We start from the raw sequence: 17,174 nt of genomic DNA, 5'->3' as shown, positions 1-17,174 counted from the left end.
AGATTTGTCTCTACCTGCTTTTAAGTTTTCCCTTTATCTTTGTTTTTTTGTTTTTTTTACCAGCTTGACTGTAAGGTAAAGAGGTGTTGTTCTCTTGGTATTTATCCCGCCTAGGTTTGATGAGTGTCTTGAATATATAAGGGGCCTATTTTTCACAAAATATAGAGATTTTTAAGCCATTATTTCTTCAAATATTTTTCTGCCCATTCTCTCTCACTTTACCTTCTGAAACTCCAATCACACATATTTTAGATATTATCTAAATACCTATAATTATACAAGTTACTATAAGTATTATATAAGTATATATAGTACATATAAGAATATACAGTGTATACGTAAGTATATATAGTATATACACATTTATATATATTTTAAGTATTATATAAGTTATTATTATAAGTATTTAGATATTATCTCACAGACCACTGAGGTACTAGTTTTTGAAGACTTTATTTATTGGGACACCTTGGTGGCTCAGTGGTTGACCGTCTTGCCTTTGGCTCAGGTCATGATCCTGGAGTCCTGGGATCAAGTCCCACATCAGGCTCCCCATAGGGAGTCTGCTTCTCCCTCTGCCTACATCTCTGCTTCTTTCTCTGTGTCTCCCATCTTTCAAAAAAAAAAAAAAGATTTTATTTATTTATTTGAGAGAGAATGAATAGGAGGAGGGGCAAAGGGAGAGGGTCAAGCAGACTCCCCACTGAGCACAGAGCCCCTCACAGGGCTTGATCCCAGGGCCCTGAGATCATGATCTGAGCAGAAGTCAGATGCTTAACCAACTGAGCTACCCAGGCACCTCTAGAACATGGTCCTTACTCCTAGGGTATGTGGACTTCCTGGATCATCTAAGTACCCAAGTTGTTCAGTGAGGTTCTGCATTCCAGTTGAACTCAAACTCTAACATCTCTAAGCATGTGCAACTTGTAGTGTTCTGCTTGGCTCCCAGCTGCTCTCCACTAAGGCTTATGGACTCTTACCATGTGCCTGTGCAACTCATCCCTCATCCAAAGACCCAGGGAACCCCCATGCAGACTTCTAGGGGCACCTCTCTGGGCAGCTCTTTCTGCTTTAACAGCCTTCCCCACAAATTACAGCTCCCTCAGCAGCCTTCAACTTCAAGCCATGCTCTTGGGCTTGCTGAGATCACCATGTATTTCTTAGACTCCACTTCTTTGCAGTGCAATCCAGAAAGTCCCCCCAAGCAGAAATCAGGGCAGACATAAGGCTCACCTCATGTATTTCCCTTCCCTCAATGATTTTGGTTCTGTTGCCTACTATGTTCAGGTCCTAAAAGCAGCTCCTCAAATATTTTGTCTACATTTATGGTTTAATGTGGGAGAGGAAATCCCATACCACTCTGTCTTAGTAAGAAGCAGAACTTCTGAATTATGAGTTTCTTTATCCTCATCTTTTCCACCACTACTGAACAATGAGATCCTTGAAAGCAGGGACTGTACTCTGTTATCTTTGCATCCCCCATAGACCCTCAGTAAATAAAAGAATCTCTTCTGTTTTTTCTTTTACTTGCTTAGCAACTAATTTTAACTACTAATGAATTTCTTAAATAAGTTTTATAAAATAGTAACCAAGCAAACATGAACACTGAGTGTCTATTCTGTAATTTTCCCAAGTGCCATGCTCCCCAGGATAGAGGGGAGGGCTATTCAATGCATAACATGTAGATTTTCTCCAAGACCCATTGAAGAGGCAAAAATCATGCTATCTGGCCTCTTGTCTGACCATGGCCAGGCTGACACCTAAATTGGGATCATTTCCCCATGCGCTCTTCCATTATCTGCTCCCCTGGGGAGGCCCTACTCCTATTCTGTTCCTCATTGTCACCACTATAAATTGGAGGAACCAGGTTTGTGGCCATTTCCTGTACCTCATGCTGTAAGAGTCATGCTTAATTCTCCTTTGTGCTAAGGATCAGAAGGTCTTTGGATTCAGGCCTTTGTCCTATATGTTACTAATTACTTGATTTTGAAAAACTCCAAATTCTCTCTGTACTCATTTCCCGTATCTGCAAAAAATAACTATCTGTTCCCTGCCCTTTGCTTCACTGCCAATCCCACTCTACCCTCTCCCAAAATATGCCTGGTTATGAGGTTCTATGAGACCATGGATATGAAAGACCTTTGGAATCTGAAAAGCACAGAGGAAAAATATATTGTTGTTATTGTTACTATTTATGGAGAGACTGTAGATCCCTTGATGCAAATCCATTCTTCTAGTTAAGGAGACTAAGTGTGGAGTAGCATATTGGCTCAGAATCTTCTCCTCCTACACATCTGGCAGAGCTGTTCCTTTGACTTGAGGAAAAATGGGCTTTTCAGAGTCCACAGTGTCTAAAACTGGTATAGCTTACAATTTCTAGGCTCTGGGGGAGCTATCTGAGAAAGTACTCCTAGCTTTTATCAAGGTAAGTTGGGGAGAGAAGAGCTCAGCCTTGGTATTTTATATTCATTCACTAGCACAAGTCAAGTGCATACTATGTTCCAGGTGCCTCTCAGGATGCAGTGGCAAAGAACACCAGGCCTGCCTCCCAGGGCTCAAGGCCAGCTGGCCCAAGAAGATCAATTTCTGTCTTGGAGTGCATCCTCACATGAGCCAGAACTGTCTCTGCTGAGAAAAAAAAAAAAAAAAAAAGTGAGAGCTCAAGGACTTTCCATCCCAGCTCAGCACACCAGGTGCCACCTTAACCAATACTGGATTCAAGCTCTATGCCAACAGAAGGCATCATATAGCTGCTTACGCTCCATCTCAGACCAGTCCAGGCCCTTTCCCCATCTACCCCTGAAGCCAGGGTAATGCCTTAATCCAGTAACAGAGCTGCTGCTTAGCTTTGGGCCCCAGATTCCTGCTTTGGTATCTTTCTAAATCCCCAGTCAGCCTCACTGGGGCTCTGCTCCAGTGGGTGCAAGCTCGTGGCTGGGCTCCAGACACATTTCTTAGTCCTCTCAATGCTCTCCTTGCTCACCTTCTTGAGAGAGAGAGTCATGTAAGGATCAAACTCTCAATAGTAGAGCAGTCAGGATTAGAATCCTGGCTTCATTATTTGTTGGTAACCTTGGGCAACTTACTTAACTTCCCTAAGCCTCAATTTCTCCATCTGTAAAATGAGGGTTAGATGGGAAAAAATTAATGTAAGTCATTTAGCAGTCACTAGCATGTAGTAAGTATCCAGTAGATGTGAGCTTGTTTTTCTACCTTAGAATCAACTCACCTCTGTTGAATCCCCAGTCAATCCCCAGATTCTGCCTACAAGTCAAGATACCCATGGCTCCTTTATTGCTGCCTATCACTAGACCCCTGAGCAATGCTGGCCGAAGTGAGATGAGAGGACATTATAGGGTTTGGGAGGGGCCCTTGCTGGTCAAACTAACCATCCCCTGACAGCTCCTGGGGTAGGTCCCCTACCATGTTTCCATCCACGGTGGACCTTTGCAATATATATACAATGTGTGGTATATAACATATATACCCTTCCCTTCTATATACCTCCTTCTTTACAAATATGGATCATCTTCCTTAATCCTCATAATAACTCCTTTATCAGAGGCAGAAACTAAGACTTAGATAAAGAAGCAGGTATTATTATTGTTATTATTTCAGCTGTCATTTATTTTGTGGTTATTCTATGCAAAATATTGTGCTAAGAATTTTTCATACTTTAGTCAGCACGAGATAGGCATGGAAAACCTGATTTTACCAGTGAAAAAAAGGGAGGCTCAGAGAGATGGAGGAATTAGCTGAAGAGCACCCAGGTAGTGAGTGGGAAAGCTAGAAGGAAAAACAGGTTGATCTTATTCTACAACCCATTGTCTCCCTTACTAGAAGTGTGGGTATAGGAAGGCAGTCACCCCCAAATGTTTCAAGTGGGCATTGATATGTTAACAGGAGAGACTCCTATTGGAATAAATCATTCTCACATTGCCCATTTCTGAAATAAAATTAGGAAGTCCACAAAGATAAAGTTATCCATAGGGTCCCTGCAGTTCAGATCACATTCAGGAAGTCTATGCAAGGGAATTATGGTCCAAGAAGGCACACAAGGCCTTTCCCCCCACCCCGACTCCCACCTCCCCTGAAAAAAAAAAAAAAAAGCCTTTTCCCTACCCTCCCACCCCCTTAGGCTGCTCTATTTCCAGATCCTGACCACTTCCTGTCTTGACTATCATAAGAAGTTCTCAGCCATGCCCAGCTGACTTCTGAGATACGGCAGCCACACCGGAAAAACCTGGGCACTAGACCAAGGTCTGGGCCAGAGGGCCCCTGGGATTCAGCCTTTCCCTGAAAGGATGACAAAGAGTGGGATGACTGTGAGCTGGGAGTGTGATCAGCAGTATGGCTCACTTCCCTGTGGCTCTGGCTGTTTCCAGTCCAGGAAGACCTGCAGTCCTCAGCCCTGTCCTGGAAGCCAGGAGGTCTAAGGAAGGTGTAGAAGAGGAGAGCCCATTCCTCCTTCACTCACACAAGGACCCCTGGCAGGAGAGCTCCAAGACCTCTATGACCCCCTTTCCCCTCACCCTCCTCGCCACATTTTCCTCCCTCAGGGGCTCACACCTGTGAGCACTCCACTGGCTGAATCTCCCCATCCCTAGCTAGTTTCTCCCAACTGCCATCACCTGTCCTCCTGATCCTGTTTCATTGGTCCTTCCCTGGGAATTTGCACCCTCAGCCCCATCCTCTTTTTTTTTTTTTTAATTTTTTAAAAATTTTTATTTATTTATGATAGTCACAGAGAGAGAGAGAGAGGCAGAGGGAGAAGCAGGCTCCATGCACCGGGAGCCCGAAGTGGGATTCGATCCCGGGTCTCCAGGATCGCACCCCAGGCCAAAGGCAGGCACTAAACCGCTGCACCACCCAGGGATCCCAGCCCCATCCTCTAAATGTGCCGAGGATTTTGTATGTGGTAAAACCTTCACCTGGGACCATCCTACTGAATGAATGCCCTGTTTTTCTGGAGCTTTCCTTTGCCCAGATCACAAAATGAAATGTGTTTCCTATTGCCTCAGAGTTCTTACTGGGTAATCCATTGGATAAGTGAAGATGACAGAGTGGTGACAACCTCATAGCTAACACCCATTGAGGGCCTATTATGTGACAGCCATTATGTTAAGTGCTTCATACATATGACCTTGTAAACTCCTCACAGAACCCCTTAATGAGATAAGTATCTTTTCTAATCCTCATTTTTCAGATGAGGATACTGAGGTATGGAAAGGGACAGTCACTTGCCTAAGGTTACTCACTGACAAACCATAGTCCTCAGCTCCAAGAGCTGCCATTCTGACTTTTGGAGCCCAAATATTCAATTAACAAGCCATACCCAGGAGCCTTCAATGCCTGCCCCCAAAAAGGTAATTGATAGACATTTGGGACACTCTGGTAGGGGACCATGGGTGCCCTTTGAGGCAAGGGGACAGAATTCTCAAAGTCTCTCAAAAACTAATTGTAGCATGGCAGAAAATGGAAGAGGTGCACACAATAAAATTGCCAAAGGTACATGAAATAAGCTACATGGGTTATAAGACATAAGTTCCAGTCTTAATTTAACTGTGCAATTTTTAATTGTATTTTTTATTAAGATAGGATAAAAAGTAATTTAAAAATGTCAGAGTGATGGGCAGCCACGGTGGCCCAGAGGTTTAGTGCCACCTTCAGCCTGAGGTGTGATCCTGGGGAACCGGGATGGAGTCCCACGTAGAACTCCCTGCCTGGAGCCTGCTTCTCCCCCTGCCTGTATCTCTGCCGCCCCCCCCCACCCCCGTCTGTCATGAATAAATAAATAAAATCTTTTTTAAAAATGTCACAGTGATTATGTATTAAGACCACTCCCAAAAAGTCCAAGTCCAAATGTTCAGGAAAAAGACATTTAGTAACCTATCCACTGAAGCAGCAAATCTTATCACACAAGTGACTCACTGCCTCTCCGCACCCCACCAACCCTGGAATACTCTCCTTGTGTTCCATATCTCCCCCAGTAACCCTCAAGACTCATCTCAAGCAGATGCCCCAGATGCCACAAAGAAAGGACCAGAAGGACAGGGTCACCAGGAAGGCATCTCCTCATTCCACTTTCCCAGTTGGACCCTCCAGTAACATACCCCACTCCCCCCAAGGTCTGCTCCCTGGTATGGGTCTCTGGTCCCTTCTTTACTACAAATCACCTTGGTATGTTGGATTTTGTTGCATGCTGGTTTGTTTGTTTTAACCCGCTGGCAGGTTTGTATATATGCCATGGGGTGTGAGACTCAGGAGTGGGGGCGGAGGCATCCAAGGAAGGCAAGGGTGCTATAGCTGGAAACTCAACCCAGACTTAGGCAGCAAGTGGATATGGGTCTGATTCCTGAAGCTTCTGTTTGCTCACTAAGTGCCCTCATGAGACTTAGTCTCTGCCAGCCTCAGTTTCCTTGTTTATAGAGTGAGAATAATCACAACTGTCCCAGGAAGAGTGCTAGAAAGAGTAAATGAACATTATATGTGAAGCACAGAAGAGCATTAGGATATGTAGTAAAGGCAGTTGCTTTTACAATAAACAGTATTTCTCTCTCCATTTGTTTGTCAGGAATTTCTATTATTTGATGGTTTCCCAAAAGAATAAGAGTTCTTGAGTGAATTTGCTGTGATGAACACTGGTTGATGTATGGAAGTGTTGCATCACTCTATTGTACATCTGAAACTAATATAACACCGTATATTAACTATACTGGAATTAAAATTTTTTTAAAGTTCTTTCATTTTCCTTCTTTTGCTAGAGCTCTTCCTTCTGCTGAGATTATCCTTCTCCCCTACAAAGCTAATAGTTATTGAGTCCTTACTATGTGATAGACACTGTTTTAAAAGCTTTACATGTATTCATTAATTCATCTCCTAATAATCAAACAGTAATACTATTATCAATACTACTATTATCTCCATTTTGTAGATTGAGAAATTGAGGCTCAGAGAGGTTGAGAAACTTGCCAGAGGCCACACAGCTCCAGAGCGTAGACCCACTGTGACCCTGAAACAGTATTCTAACCACTGCTCTACCACTGCTGTGAGTGTAGATCAAAATCACCCCCAGCCGCTACGGTTTCCATGACAGCTCCTCCTCCTCCAAAGAGACTTCTCTGACCTCTTAGGTAGAAATCAGCCTGCTTCTCCCTTTCAAGTTCCCTCACTTCTACACGGACAGACATTTTTCCAAAGAAGACATACAAATGGCCTACAGACACACAAAAAAATGTTCAACATCCCTCGGCATCAGGGAAATATAAATCAAAACCACGATGAGATACCACCTCACACCAATAATTAATAAGTCAGGAAACAACAGATGTTGATGAGGATGCAGAGAAGGAGAACCCTCTTACAATACTGATGGGAATTCAAGCTGGTGCAGCCACTCTGGAAAACAGTATGGAGGTCAAGAAGTTGAAAATAGAGCTATCCTAAGACCTAGCAATGACACTACTGGGTATTTACCCTCAAAGATACAAATGATGTGATCCAAAAGGGCACCTGCACCCCAATGTTCATAGCTGCAGTGTTGACAATAGCCAAACTATGGAAAGAGCCCAGATGTCCAACAGCAGATGAATGGATAAAGAAGGTATGGTATATATGTATACCGTGTATATATGTATACATGCACAATGGAATACTAGTCAGCCATCAAAAATATGAAATCTTGCCATTTGTAATGATGGAACTAGATGGTATTGTGCTAAGTGAAATAAGCCAGGGAAAGACAGTTATCATATGATCTCACTCATGTGGAATTTAAGAAACAAAACAAAGGATCATAGAGGATGAGAGGAAAATATAAAACAAGACAAAATCAGATAGACAAACCATAGGAGACTCTTAATCATAGGAAACAAACTGAGGGTTGCTGGAGGGGAGGGAGGTGTGGGGATGGGGTAACTGGGTGATGGAAATTAAGGAGGGCACATGATATAAGACTGAATATAAGCACTGAGTATAAGACTGATGAATAACTGACCTCTACCTCTGAAATCTATAATACATTATATGGTAATTAATTGAATTTAAATAAAATTTTTTAAAAATTAAATTAAATTAAAGCAAAAAAAAAAAAACAATTCCCTCACTTCCTTGCTAGTATCTATCTTATAAGCCTTTGTCTTCTGCTTGATATTTTTGTATTTGTGCACAACAGACGTCTTAGCTTACCTATCAGGCTTGATATTCCTCAAGGGCAAGGACCAGTTTCTCTTCCATTTCAGAAACCCTAAAGGCCTGGCCAAATGCCAGCTGCCATTATAAGAAACGAGGCCCTGGCAAACTAAAGCGAAAACAAAATTCTAAGTCAAATGGAAAGTTGCAGTACCAGCAATAAAATGCTTTAAGCAAATGTTTGTGAAACTCTTCACATTCCAACTGGTAACCACGCTTTTAACACTGGATGTTTGACCCTGGCTTCTCCACAACATGTTGGGTAGAGAAGAGCTGAGTGAAGAGCTGAGCATGGGTGGAGAAGGAATGGGAGAAGGGGGAGGGCCCAGGTGGTCATTGTGCTGGGAGGCTGAGGGAGCCCTGAAAGCAGCACAGCCAGATGCATTGTTGCAGTCCTCATGGGCTGGGACCAGAGTCTCCTGTGCCACAGAGAAAACTGAGACACGACACCCCCAACTCCCTGTCCCTACACAGACTGTTACCCTTGGTTGCCAGATGCACCAGGGAAGATTTACATAAATGCAAAATGACTAAGTTTTTGTAGAAAATGCACACACTCTCTTGGGGATGACCAAAAATTTATGAGCTTGGATTCATCTCCATTTGACAATGGACCCTGTGATAAAGGAAGGGAGAAATGACTGCAGAAATTCAATGAGCTCCAGCTAGGTGGTGGGGTGGGTGGCATGCCTATGCAGTTCTCACTTGGCAGGAACATTTATTCAGCTCACTGGGGTTGCAGAGGAAGAATAGATGGTATTGCCTCTCTAAACCTAAGTGTGACTCAGGGATGTCTGGGAGAGAGGCAGAAGTGAAGAGAGTCCTAAGAAAAAAGAGGATGAGCTATCTTAGAGGTCATGGAAGCCCGGAAGGAACTGTGGCCACACCAGATGCAGTGTCAAAACATTCAGGAGAAAGATAAACAGAATCCCACAAAGGCTCTGAAACAGCGGTTCTTAACCTTTTTTGGGTCTCTGACCCCTTTGACAATATGATGAAAAGTACAAATCTTCTTCTGGGAAAAAAGAGCATGAATGTGCCCACAGGAGTCTTTATGGATCAGAATCTCTGTTCCTATTGCCAGAGGAAGGGATGGTGTTCAACAGCAAATTGCAAACAACTAAGGAAACAGGGGGAAGGGGCTCCAAAGAGGCTGAGAGAGCTGAGGAAAGCAAGTTCTCTGTGGGGTTCTTATCCATAAAGTAGAAGGAGCAGAGGGCTGATTGGAAACAATGCAAAGTTGTGGCATGGGGCTGTGAGACAAAGGCCAAGAAGGCATAAGTCTGAAAGGAAGTGAAATTTTTTAATGTTAGGATTAATGAAAATATGCTGTTTATGTTCTGAGCAAGAAGAACAAAAAAGGCACAGTCCTTTGTGCTGGCAATTTTTTTTTAAATTTTTATTTATTTATGATAGTCACAGAGAGAGAAAGAGAGAGAGGCAGAGACATAGGCAGAGGGAGAAGCAGGCTCCATACACCGGGAGCCCGATGTGGGATTCGATCCCGGGTCTCCAGGATCGTGCCCTGGGCCAAAGGCAGGTGCCAAACCGCTGGGCCACTCAGGGATCCCTGTGCTGGCAATTTTGACCTTAGTGCCATCTTTCTTATCAAGAAGATTAACTTCCTGGGGCAACTGGGTGGCTCAGTCAGTTAAGCATCTGCCTTTGGTTCAGGTGATTCCAGTGTCCTGGATGGAACCCCAAATCAGTCTCCCTGCTCAGCGAGGAGTCTGCTTCTCCCTCTGCCTCTGCTGCTTTTTCTGCTTGTGCACTCTCTCTCTCTCTCTCTCTCTCTCTGTCAAATAAATAAATAAAATCTTTAACAACAACAACAAAAAAGATTAACTTCCAGACTCTAAAGTGTGAAAGTACATTGCTAAGAGAGAACTGAGCCCCAGATAGAACAAGTTAGATAGCAACTGGTCATGTTAAATGGATATAAGAATCTTGGGCTAGGGATCCCTGGGTGGCGCAGCGGTTTGGCGCCTGCCTTTGGCCCAGGGCGTGATCCTGGAGACCCGGGATCGAATCCCACATCGGGCTCCCAGTGCATGGAGCCTGCTTCTCCCTCTGCCTGTGTCTCTGCCTCTCTCTCTCTCCGTGTGACTATCATGAATAAATAAATTAAAAAAAAAAAAAAGAGGAAGAATCTTGGGCTAGAACAAGCACCTGCTGGCAGGTATTCCGCTGAGGAAAGAAGAAATGCCAACTTCTATTATGGGGAATTTCTTACAACTTTCCTGGGTTACTTTGGAAGACAAATCCAAGACCATTCAATGGAAATCAGGAATGTAAATATCAGATTCCTACTATGAAGAATATCAACTAGAGTTTTTCTTAAATGGAGTGGATTTCTTTGGAAGATAGTGAGTCCCCTGTCATGGTAGGTATTCAAGTCAACAATCGGCAGTCGTTTTATTTTTTTATTCTTTTCATTTTCATTTTCATTTTTGGGGGGCAGTGGGGCACAGGGAGAGGGAGAAAGAGAATCTTAAGCCCAGCACAGAGCCCAACTCAGGGCTCAATCTCACAACCCTGAGATCATGACCTGAGCCAAAATCAAAAGTCCAACACTTAACCAACTGAGCCACCCAGGTACCCCAGGCAATCATTTTATAAGGGTTTTATGGAAGAGTTTGAACTAGAGGTCTCTTTTAACCCAAAAAGTCTATAATTCTGTGGTTCTACAAGATAAGGGGAGAAAAGAAAGTACTTTCCCAGCTTACCCTTAGATTGTTTTAAGGTCTCTCCTTTTTTTTTTTTTTAAGATTTTATTTATTTATTCATGAAAGACACAGAGAGAGGCAGAAGCATAGACAGAGGGAGATGCAGTTCCCTACAGGGAGCCCGAAGCAGGCCTTGATCCCAGGACCCCAAGATCACGCCCTGAGCCAAAGGCAGATGCTCAACCACTGAGCCACCAGACATCCCTAAGGATGTCCCTCTTCTTCACCTCTAAATTGGTGCATATCACTCCAGAGTGTGGTCCCTGCTCACCCTTCCATCCTCTATCTCTCTACCTTCTCCTGGCCTCTCATGCCATTCTCTCCAGTTCTTTTATCCCACTCTCCTTTTATTTTTTTACAAAGATTTTTTATATTTTTATTTATTCGAGAGAGAGAGAGAGAGAAAGAGAAAGAGAACAAGCACAGAGGGAGAGGGAGAAGCAGACTCTTTGCCAAGCAGAAAGCCCAATGCAGGGCTCCAGGACCCCGAGACTATGACCTGAGCTGAAAACAGACATGGAACCAACTGAGTCACCCAGGCCCATCCCCCCTCTCTCCTTTTATTCCTCTTTATTTCTTTTTACCAAGCCCTAAAAGACAGAGACTGTGGCTCTAGTCGATGAAGAGGACACCTTGCACCTCTTGTCTGGAATCTTCTCTCTGGGTGCTTATCTATTTATAGCCCATCCAACTTTGCCACATCTCTTCTATGAAACCTTCCCTGACCACTTTTCAGAGCTCCTAGCACTCTGGTCCCAGACATCTCCCTTGATCCAGACTTACATTGCCTGGTGTCTTTTCTTCTATCTTGTCTTTAAAAAAAAAAAAAAAAAAAAAAATATATATATATATATATATATATATATATATATATATATTTTAAATTCATGAGAGACACAGAGAGGCAGAGACATAGGCAGAGGGAGAAGCAGGCTCCATGCAGGGAGCCTGAGGCAGGACTCGATCTCAGAACCCCAGGATCACTACCTGAACCAAAAGTGGACGCTCATCCACTGAGCCACCCAAGTGCCCCCCAACTTTTTTTTTGATGTGGTTTACCTTTTTCGCATGTAGATCGTTTGTCCTCCAGTGGAGTGTAAACTCACGGAGTGGGAGACTATAGTAATTTTGATTTTTGTTTAATCTCCCAAAGCACCTACTACCGTGCACTCCATTGACTGAATGCTTTCTACCACCAAGGATTCTAAATGTTTATGCACACTAGCGGTGAACAAAGAGCAAATGGACAAAAGCTGAATATAGCAAGAGATTCTTCGAGCTCTAAATGAGCAGTAGCAGAGAGCCAGAGGGGATTAAGAATGAGCTAATCATCCTCTTCATTTTGCAACCTGTGGGGCTGAAGCTGAGCGCAGATGTGACTTAGGAGCTGACCGCAGGGGGCCAGAACAGTATCCTCTCCTTGACCCCTCAGTTGCAAAACCTTGTGGGCTTACTGAAGCACGCTACGAGTTATGAGTCTTTGAAAGTGACTAAAACCTCCGCTTTCCTGCTGGCATAGAGAGGGACTAAGTGCCTTCTGAAGGGTCCTTCCAGCCCGCGCTGGGCATCCCTCTTCCTCTGGCGACCCGCGGTGCCGTCCCACGCCCGGCCGAGCGGCGGGGCAGGCCGCTGCAATCCTGCCATCTAGCGGTGGCAGGCGGACATTGCACCGCCAGCGACCTCCGCCGCGCGGTCTCGCTTATAGCCCCACCAAGAGGTTTTAGAGGATGCCAACCGAACGCGTGACAGCCCTGTGCCCCAGAGCTGCTCCCAGGTGACTACACTCCACTAGAAGTCTCCAGGCTCTCCTCTAGCTCTGATATCTTAGGTTCCAATTTGGCAACTATTTAAGGACACTAAACTGTGGCCATCGGTAACTAGCACAGAGACCTCCGGCCGAGGAGAAAGCTGGGGGGCAGGGGGAGAAGGCAACCTGACTTGGGTCTTGAAGCAGGGGAACCACTTGGGCAGAAAGAACACACATCAGGAGGGAGGAATAAGGTGGATCAGAGGTCACGGGGGGGGGGGGGCAGAAAAGGAGGAGGAGGAGGAAGAGTAAGGGAGCTAACAGAGGGGAAAGAGGGCAGCCGGCTACTGTGAGTCTTAGGACAGTAGGGCCAGATAAAGGAAGGCCTTAGAAACCCACAGAAAGGTTTGGAAATGGCCAGTAGCTTTTAGGGAGGCTTTTAAAGTTCTAATTGAGGAAGCAATTTGATGAAAACGGTGTTCCAGGAATATTAATATCGTACCAGGCTACAGCCTTCTGCTGGAGGTGGGGGAAACTAAAAGAAGTAAGAATCAAGTTTGTTGTTGGTATTGTTTCTATGTCATGTTTTAAAAACCTTAAATGGGGATGTCAACTCTCATTTCCTGGCTGCTATGAGAAAATGAGACGTGAAATGCTTAGCATGGCGCCTGGCCCAGAGTAGGTGTTCACTAAGTTGGTAATGCTCGTTATTATCATCTCTCTGAAATTTGCCTGTGATGTCAGCAGACCCCATGTCATAGTCACCTTAGCTCTAGTGACTGCCTTACCCATTTCCTCTCCCAGCTTGCTCAGGTAATCAGGAGCCAGGACACACGCACTGACCATTAGATGGGAGGCAGGGAAGGGGCAGAGCCGGGAGAGTGCAAGCAGGAACTTCCCCAAATCTCCTCCCTGTTCCTGGCCTTGGTTCATCTTCTCTGATGGTGGGAACTTTTTTCTTTTTAAAGATGTTTTATTTATGTAATCATGAGAGTCACAGAGAGAGAGAGAGGCAGGGACATAGAGACTTGATCCCAGGACCCCAGGACCATGCCTTCAGCTGAAGGCAGCCGCTCAACCATTGAGTCACCCAGGCATCCTAATGGTGGAAGTTTTCAGTGAGGCTCCTCATCTTCTCTGACCTGGAGCAGGAAGCTTCCTCTGTAGCAGCTGGCCACAGGTCTTGGGGTGGTATGGAAGCTGCACCAGGATCTGTATTTGCTGTTCCAATCTCTGGGAGATAGGAAGCCTGGCTGGTGGGCATATTCAGGCATCTTCCTTCTGCAAGACAGCTGTCCCATGTCCTTCACTTGCCATCACCCCATCAGGACGGTACCATTGCCAGCTTCAGATTGGAATCCTCTTTCCATTTGCTCAGGATCTGGGGCACCCCTTCCTCTCAACCCTCATTTGACCTACTGAGGTGCCACCCTCTCAGGTCCACAATCAGCTACCCCTCAGGGTGGTGGAAGGGTCCTCAGTGGGCTCAACCCTATTCCTATAAATTATACAGTCTGCTAAGAGACTGAATTGTGTCCCCCCACTCCCACCCCCAGATTCATATGTTGAAGCCCCAGCCTCCCACCCCTAATATGTAAAGGCATTTGGAGGAGGGGCCCTTGACAATTATGTTTTGGAAAAGTCATGTTTGTGGAGCCCTCGTAATGGGATCAGCCTCTCTCTCCCTCTCCTTCTCTCCCCACTTTTTCTCCTCTGTGAGGGCACAGCAGGAAGATAGGAAGGGAGCTCTCATCAGAACCCAATCATGCTGGCACCCTAATCTCAGACTTCCAGCCTCCAGAACTGTGAGAAATAAATGTCAATTGTTTAGGTCACCCAGTCTATGACATTTTGTCCTATCAACTAGAACAGACTGACACATGGCTTGAGTCATGGTTTGAAATATTGGAAGTCAGTCCAGTCCAAGAAAAACTCGGAAATAGGTTACCTTTTACCCATACTTCTTCCCAGGAGGGGCAAGTACCGGGCCTGACTGAGGGGCCAGGCAGGAGGGAGGTTGAAGAGGCTGAAGAAGTTAAGAGGATCAGAGTTTCTTTTTCTTCTGTCTTCAGATGAACAAGCCCAATACCACAGAGGTCCTGCTGCTTCCTGAGGAGGCTTACCAAGTAGGAGACGCTTCCAGAACCATTCCTTCAATAGAAGTGGTGGCTGAGCCTGCGCCACCATCTTAGACCATGAAAAGAGGTCATACACCACAATGCCACCAGATAAAAGGAGCCTGGGGTCCTGAGCACTTTGTGCAGAATGACACTGCCAACCTCTGAACTTCAACAGGAGGAGAAAAATGCACTTGTGTTTCTTTTGAGCCACTGTTTTCGGTCTTCATAAGTCACAGCCACATAGGACCATAACTGATACTGGTTTCAGAAAAGGTTGGCTGTTATCTATCACGTGATTACAACTATGTAATGCCTATCTGCCCACTAGATTGTAAGCTTCATGAGGACAGGGACCGTGGCTGTCCCCAAGGGCCAAGCCAGGGCCTCACACACAGCAGGCACTGGGTAAGGGTCTATTGAATGAGGTGGTCATCTCCGTGCATGACAGTCCTTTCCTTTGGCCTGAGCACCAGCCTTGGGGGATCTTTCCCTGTGATGTCTCACTTAAAGCCCATCTCCCAGGGAAAATCTTCCTTGTCACACCTCATCTCCTAGTTCCTCTTCTTGCAGGTCCCTGGGAGCTCATACTTTGTGAGTTACAAAGATAAAGCGGTGCTGCTGCTGTGAGGCTACTTGGCAATCATTCTCTGGTTAGTCCTTGGAGGCTTACATCCTTGCTTAACTGGACCGTAAGCTGCTTTGGTAGGGAAAACACTTGCAGTTTTTTGGTTCTTTGGGGGTTTTTTTGTTTTTTGTTTTTAGAGATTTTACTTATTTATTCATGAGAGACACAGAGAGAGGCAGAGACATAGGCTGAGGGAGAAACAGCCTCCCTGTGGAGAGCCTGGTAGGGACTTGATCCCAGGACCCCAAGATCACACCCTGAGCCAAAGACAGATGCTCAACCACTGAGCCACTCAGGTGTCCCACACTTGCAGTGTTTTGATTGTTGGAGGCCTTAACCCCAATTCCTCACAAATGTGTAGAGCGGACAGCAAACACTTTGTGAAGAAAGGTGGGGAAGAGGGAAGCTTGATGAGGCCTCGACACTGAAGAAGAATATTGGATTTAAAGTTGGAAAGGATGATTTTGAAAAGGGGAAATAAGTAAGGTCAAAAAAGAGCAGTCAGACTCCCAAGAGCCTAACTTGGAAAAAATTTCAAAGGCACATTGGTATGTTGACCATGGGGAAAAGATGGGATTCTGGGGTTCCATTAGCTGTGACCTTGGATAGGTCACTTCACTTCTAAGAATCCGTCTCTTTATTTTTACAATTAGGTCTGGCTCCAGCAGTGGTCTTCTGGTTGTGCTCCAAGAAGCACAAGTTAGAGACTCTCAAGAAGCTGGAATCCAGCCCACCGCCTCAGCCAGAGCTCTGTTCCCTTCAGCTTTGCATATTGGCTTCCCCCATAGAATTTAGGTTGAGCAAAAGTCTTTGGAGCTAAAACAATTTGAAAACCACTAGAGTCAATGACCCCTTTCATAACTACATAAAGATCTCTGGTTTTATGATTCAACCAGCTTACTCACAAAGTTGGAGCTCTCTTCAAAGAAGAAAGGCTACCCATGGACCTTGGTCTCATCTTCGCAGCCAGACTAAATTCTGAGAAGGGTGAATTTAGGTTGGTGGTTCTCAGCTTCCTGCAACAAGCTTCCTACGGAGCCTCAACAATGGCTGGATTTATAGATGTTCCACAAAATTCTGCGGCTGGTTGCCCCAATGGGGCAACAGGGAAGCTATGAGAAGGAGAATCTAATCCACCCTGGAGAGCTCTCAGGGATCTCGGGATCCCAATATAGTGGTGACTGGGCCCCTGAACTCTGATGTAAGTGTTTCTACTCATGGGTGTCTTTAACTCACCACATTTCTATCGCCTTCTTCCCAATCCTGGTTTACTCATCTCTCTCCTTTCCCCGCTTGCCTCTCCCTGCTCCCCTGCCATCCGAGGTCTGTGCTCCCTGACCCTGACACTTTCTAAGGCGCTGATTTGGAGTCCTGAGTATGGAGCCCAGGGTTTGAGCAGGTGAATCAGAAACCAAGGGTTTTATATCCAGGGAAAGAGGCACCTGAAGGGCTCACAGCAAGCAACAAGGACCATAAATAAACAAAATGTAGTACATACAGACAGCGGAATACTATCCATCATTAAGAAAACAAGGAAATTTTGACACAGGCTACAGCATGGGTGAACCTGGAGGACGTTATGCTAAGTGAAATAAGCCAGATGCAAAAAGCCAAATATTACATGGTTCCACTTTTATGAGATACCTACAGGAGTCGGATTCATAAAGACAGAAGGAGAATGATGGTTGCCAGGGGCTGAGGGGAGAGGTAGTGGGGAGTTAGTATCTAATGGATATAGAATTTAGTTTTGTAAGATGAAAGGTTCT

General features: G+C 45.1%; 1 long non-coding RNA gene across 2 annotated transcripts in view; it reads left to right on the top strand.

The window, feature by feature from the left end:
- Nucleotides 1-13,473: 13,473 nt before the first annotated feature.
- The window catches only part of LOC119873238, a 5,349-nt gene continuing 1,648 nt past the window's right edge, over nucleotides 13,474-17,174 (top strand). Inside the window, exons 1-3 of one of the 2 annotated variants that reach the window (XR_005364337.1) lie at nucleotides 13,474-13,607; nucleotides 14,736-15,056; nucleotides 16,062-16,609. This is a non-coding gene — a long non-coding RNA (uncharacterized LOC119873238). The remainder of the gene's footprint in view (nucleotides 13,608-14,735; nucleotides 15,057-16,061; nucleotides 16,610-17,174) is intronic. The other variant, XR_005364338.1, reaches the window with a different exon arrangement.

Source organism: Canis lupus, chromosome 9 (assembly GCF_011100685.1).
Source record: "Canis lupus familiaris isolate Mischka breed German Shepherd chromosome 9, alternate assembly UU_Cfam_GSD_1.0, whole genome shotgun sequence".
Lineage (NCBI taxonomy): Eukaryota > Metazoa > Chordata > Mammalia > Carnivora > Canidae > Canis > Canis lupus.
This window is presented reverse-complemented; position numbering and strand designations above follow the sequence as displayed.